The sequence below is a fragment of the Mustela nigripes genome, chromosome 4, assembly GCF_022355385.1.
Source record: "Mustela nigripes isolate SB6536 chromosome 4, MUSNIG.SB6536, whole genome shotgun sequence".
Classification (NCBI taxonomy): domain Eukaryota; kingdom Metazoa; phylum Chordata; class Mammalia; order Carnivora; family Mustelidae; genus Mustela; species Mustela nigripes.
In genome coordinates this window covers 94,699,065-94,705,161 of record NC_081560.1, presented here as the reverse complement: position 1 = coordinate 94,705,161, position 6,097 = coordinate 94,699,065, and positions in this window count along the sequence as shown.

Genomic DNA, 6,097 nt, shown 5'->3' with positions numbered 1-6,097 from the left:
GGGGGAGGGAAGGAAAGAAAGAGGGACAACACAGCCATTAGGTAGCAAAGCAGCAGAACAGGGAAGGCAGGTGTCTTCATGCTCTCAGACGCATGCATGAGCTCTCCCACCTGCACCAGGGAGCGTCCCTGGGCTCCTCTCAGGTGGTGGGTCATACCCGGCCCCTGACCTGTGCTAGGATGGTAGACCTGCAGCATGAGCCTAGGCTCCTTTCCCTGCAGATAAGGGTAGCCTCTCTGCAGAGAGGACTGGGAGCTACAAGTCTGTGGCGGCGCCACACACCTTCCCTGCCATCCCTGGGGCCATGGGAGCCACAGCCATCCACTAAGAACAAGAGAGAGGGCAGCAGGTCTGACGACATCATGTGGGGCCCGTGCCCTCAGAGCCCTGATCATCCACCCCCGGGGGCATGTGTCTCTGAGGCTCAGGAAGACGATGACACTTTTGTCACTCAGCTGGAGGGGAAAACACGCCGCCCAGCAGTCCCGGGGTTACACGGTGGCCGGTCCTTTGGTGTAAAAGCTTCCAGACCCAAACCTGGTGGCGTCGTGAGGAGGCATGACAGCTCCTGGGGACAATCCGGAGACGTCCAAGTCAAGAGGGTCTGAGTGGGAAATGGGAAGCTGACCATGTCGTTCTCTCGGGGTGACGAAGGCTGGCAAGCCTCGGTGCCCCACGCACTGGCCTGTCTGGCCGTCTGCCCACGCCGCCCCACGGAGGTCTTCAGAAGGGAGGGATTCCGTGCCAGTGACATCAACCGGTTATGGGAATCGAATTCCCAATAGATTTCTACCCGTGTAGAAGTGTGAGTAGATTTGGAAAGAGTCTTCTTTTTTTCTGACAGGAAGTCTATGGTGACTGACCGGCAATAAGGCTGTTTTTTCATTCAAAGTACGTGACACGTGCCTGAAACTGACTGGACTGTGTCTTCAGCTCTGAGGCTTCAAAGCAAAGGTACAATAGGGCCTCCTGGTTGGCTCAGTTGGTTGGGCCTCTGGCTCTTGGCTTCAGCTCAGGTACTGATCTCAGGGTTGTGGGATCGAGCCCTGCGTGAGGCTCCCTGCTCCGCTAGGATTCTGCTCGAGACTCTCTCTCTCCCCCTCTGGCCCTCCCCCTGCTTGCACACTCACTCTCTCTTTCTCTAAAATAAATAAATAAATCTTTTTTAAAAAACTTAAAAATGAAGCAATGTTACAGTAGGGGCTCCTGGCCAGCTCAGTCGGTGGAGGTTGGAACTCTTGATCTTGGAGTCATGAGTTCGAGCCCCACATTGGGTGTAGAGATTACTTAAAAAAAAAAAAAAAAAAGGAATGCTACATCAAAAACTAATGATGTATTGTATGGTGACTAAGTTAACACAATAAAAATTTTTAAACAGAAATATAAAAAATAATAGTAAAAAAAGGAAATTAGGCAAAGATACCAAAAAAAAAAAAAAAAAAAAAAAAAGAATCCCTGAAATTTCATCCTTTGCCTCTGTTAAATTTATGATAAAAGTTGACATAAGTTTAAAATTTCACCAGGGGTATGCAGATTTTCAAAATTATTCTCAGAAATGCATGCCAAAAATTCACAGGCCGCTGCCTTAAGGAGATTCCCGCCATAGCAACATTATGAACCGATGTGGTACTCTAGCCCTCTTGTCTGGTCTGTATCTCAGGCCCGCTCTGCACAGAGCCCCCAAAAGTGCTGAGTGACAGCACGGGTTCCTGCTGTTCACCCCCTTTGAGGACTGAACGTTTGTGTCCCTCCCAAATCTGTACATTGAAACCCACCCACCATGGGATGGTTTAGGAGGTGGGGCCCCTGGAAGGCGATCAGGGGTAGATGAGGTCATGAGGGCGGGGCTCGTGACAGGGTTAGTGCCCTTGTACCATGGGCAGACCAGGGCCCCCACCCCCCCGCCAGGACACAGGGGAAGGCAGCGGGCTCTAAGCTAGGAAGAGGGTCCTCACCGGCACCAGATCCGCAGGCGTCCTGATCATGAACGTCTGCCCTCCAGAACTTCCAGAAGTAAATTCCTGTTGTTTAGGGAAACCAACCACGTGATTAGAGGTCTGGACACTCAGCTCCCCGATACTGACCTCCGGGAAGGGCCGGGGAGCTGCAGACACTCAATCGTAGGGCCAGTGGTCTATTCCGCCACATCTAGCTGATGAAAACTGGATTAAAAAAAACTCGGAACAGCCAGATTCGAGGGAGTATATCATCTGTGCGGTGAACATGCCCGGAGGGAGGCTCACACTGGCCCCATGTACAGAAGTTCCTCCACCTGGGACCGTTCGGCTCAGCCTGTGCACCTGCCTTTCCGGCTGTTCTCTTGTATCCTTTCTAACAAGACGGTATCCAGAGGTGTAGTCTTTCCCCGAGTTGTGCGAGTCATTCTAACAAATCAGCAAACCTGAAAGGGATTGTAGGAAGCCCCAGATGTGAAGTGTGGACATCCCAGAACCCCCCCCACTGCCTTGCCGCTGGCATCCTAAATAAGGGCCACGTTGTCAAGTCAAGACCTTATCCTTGAACTCGTGGGCTCTGACCTGACTCCAGGTAGTTCATGTTGGATTCGAGGCGAATCGTAGGACACCCCCTGGTCCCCCCCACCCCCCACCCCTGCTGGTGGCAGAGTTACGTGAGAGCAGGGACTGCCTCTGCGCCAGGCACTCTTAGAATCCCAGAATAGGTACGGAAGCGCTGTTACTATGTAAAATTCGGAAAGTCACATCAAGGAAAAACAAGTTGTTGGTGGTTTTTTAAGGGTTTATTTATTTATTTATGGGAGAGAGAGCTCAAACAGGGGGAGCAGCAGGCTCAGGGAGAAGCAGGCTCCCCGCCGAGCAGAGAGCCCGATGCGGGGCTCGATCCCAGGACCCCGAGATCACGACCTGAGCCGAAGACAGACGCTTCAATGACTGAGCCACCCAGGCGCCCTGAAAAACAAGTTTCTAACAAAAAAACCTATGACAACCTGCCCGCAGCGCTGACCCGAGTTACACGAGGCTGCGTGGTCTTGATTCATCCCTGTCTCGGGAACGTCGTAGGGTTTGCTGCCCCAGACCTCGCCGTGTCTGCTGTGTACCTACCATGTGATCTTTCCAAAACGCAACCATGGCTCCACTCCAAAGCATGTCGTCCCAGAATACTTTCCCATCAAGAAGGTAACGTCCTGACTCTCCTGCATACGTAGAGTGGACACATGTCAAGGACCTGAATCCAATAATTCAGGAGGAAAGGGCAAAGGGTCGCATCAGCTCCAGAGAGCTTTCAGGAGGTCAGGGTTCCCGGCTGGGGTCCTAGCGGGCCCGCGTTCCATGGCAGCTCTCCCCCGGACAGAAACGCTTTGCAGCTCTACCAGAAACCGTCCCCCGGGGAGCCTGGGGCTTCACCACGTCTGGGACACCTACCTCAGAATAACCCTGAGTCAACCCAGCCCCTTCCCTTGACAGACCTTGTGTCGCCTGTACCCTCAGTGACGTGGACAGGTCACAGCACCCACCTTGGGACCTCCTTTCCATGATCCGCATGATGTTTCATAGCGGTACCTAACTTGGGGAGGTTCGATAGAAGACTGGGGCCTGTGCAGCGGCCTCCCAGTCTCCTGGCTATTCTCATGGTGCTTCTGGAGAGCTAGGGGTCCTCCTGACTCCTCACCTGTCTGGTACCCACAGAGGGCTCCGTGTTTGGGCAAGCTCTGCCCCATCTGGTCCTCACCTGCAAATCTCAACAGATCATACCGGTGAGCCAGGTCTCTGCCCTCCCCTGCTCTCCCACTGCCCCCACCCTGGCCTCGCACCTGCCTGAGCCCTCGTTCCCTCCTCCGGGCCACTCTCCTGCTCCAGCTCCCCGCCAGCCCTCCTGTAAGGATGTGCCGGGCAGTCTGTGCCGGGTCTAGGGAGCTGATGGTGACATTGTCGAGAATTTTACCAGCCCGCCGTTCACCATGTTCTGAAAAGCTGAACTAACGCACCAATTACAGAAAAACTTGAGAAAATGCCCCTGGGGTCTTCGAGGACGATCAAGTGTTTGATACATTAAGATGACGGAGGTTTCCGCTTAATCCGTGGAAGTCAGGATTCGAAATCGCTTGCCAGCAGGGTGCCCGTTAGAGTCAACAATAGTAAATGTGTTAAGGAGTTCACAGGTGGGACCCCTCTCTGTCTGTCAAGCCAGGGCCACATCCGAAACCCGCAGCGCTGGCTAAGACCACCGGACAGCGCTCTGTGAGAACCAGAAATTTATAGCAGAGATCGTTGTGCATTTTGTTACTATTTCTAAGTTGTATACGACACGTTCTTGTTGATGCACGGATGATGCTCAGCGTTGCGAAACTAAGGCACTGAAATATGCGTACGGACAACTGCAATGGCAGCTACTACCTGAGGTGTATTTCAGCGCAATAAAAAAGAAAGGAAAAGAAAAAAAGCCAGTCCAGAGCACGGACGTGCACCTGCCCTCTGAACCCCCATGTCCCGCCCCTGACAGGGGTCAGAGGGACCCGACAGCCGAGATCCCATCACAAGGAAGAGGCGAGAAGAGCAAAATCCCAAACCCTTGTCCCAATCCAGAGCCACCTTCTCTCTCTGCCACGTTTCTTACTTGATGAGCAGTAAACAGATTTCCTTCTTCAGGAAAAAAAATAATAAACTGTGTTTCCGTAGAAAACTGTGTGTTGTCTGCAGACACCCTTCCCGACCATCTGCTCTGCGACCCAGCCGGGATCCACAGCCTGGCCCCTGGGAGAGATCTGAGTGAATTCTCCCCCTGGGGCTCCTGGAGGACAGCCACTCCCCAGCCTGCAGTGCACCTGTTTCAACACTCCCTGGGCTCTCCTGGTATGGAGAGTGCTTTTCCCATTCTCTGAACCCTCTATTTATTTTTTTAAATTAATTTATTTAAGTGATCTCTACACCCAACGTGGGGCTCGAACTCATGACCCCGAGATCCAGAGTCACGAGCTCCACCAACAGAGCCAGCTGGACGCCCCCATTCTCTGAACCCTTGAGAATATCTGACCTGTTCCCTCACATGAGTGAAATGCTCTCTGTACCACAGGCTTATTTTTATGCTTGTGGGAGAGTCATGATTTTCTGTTTTTCTGAAAATTCTCTTCGTCACCGCCTGGCGTACAAAGAGGGTGCCGCCCTCTGGGCAGGGTGGGAGAGGGGGCGTGGGCGGGGCTTCCTGGACAAAAGCCTGAGATTTCTGGCTTCACTGACCAAGCCCCCCAGGGCCCCTGGGGTTTGGGACTTCTTGTCTTTGTTACATGTGGAAGGGGATTTGGCAGGAACCTATGAGAGGGAGTTTTCCTGGGGGGCGGGTGCTGTGTCATCCTGGCACGGAGAGATGCCGGTTCAGGGAGCTGAGTTTGGGAAATGTCTTCCGCGCCTCCAAAGCCTGGGTTTCTGGTTGTCCTCAGTTTACCAATGAAATGTCTGCTCCTCCTAGGTGGAGTGCTCGGGGCATCCGTGGGCTGGAACGGCAGTAGCTTCCGTGAAGGGTCCCGGCGGATTTGTTGAACCGATGTCCCGTGGCACCTGGACAAGTCCATACCAGCTGTGGACTGCAGGGACCTGTGCTGCCCACGGGAGTTCGTGCACTCCAAACCTCGAGTATTTACAACAGAACCGAAAACCAGCAATTTGCAACATTGAGGGGCTCCTGGGTGGCTCAGTGGGTTAAGCCTCTGCCTTCAGTCACATCATGATCTCGGGGTCCTGGGATCGAGTCCCGTGTGGTTTTGGGCTCCCTGCTCAGTAGGGAGCCTGATTTTCCCTCTCCCTCTGCCTCTCAAATAAATAAATCTCTCTTTTAAAAAAAAAGAAAAGAAAGAAAGATTAGCCACATTGATTCAAAAGTGTGGAGAAGTCACCTAGGACAAACAGAAGCCAGGGATGTCCCAAGACCCAAGCATCCCTGGGATACCCCAGAAGTGGGTGCTGCCACTCACCTGGGACAGGAGAGGACACCTGGGGTTCTCCCACCCGGTACCCTCAGCCTTCCAGTCAGGACCACTCTGTGACCGACTCCAGAAGGATGCTAAGGAATGCGGAGGCTGTTGCTGACCTTGCAGGAAAGTCTGAGCCCAACACACCGGCGAGGA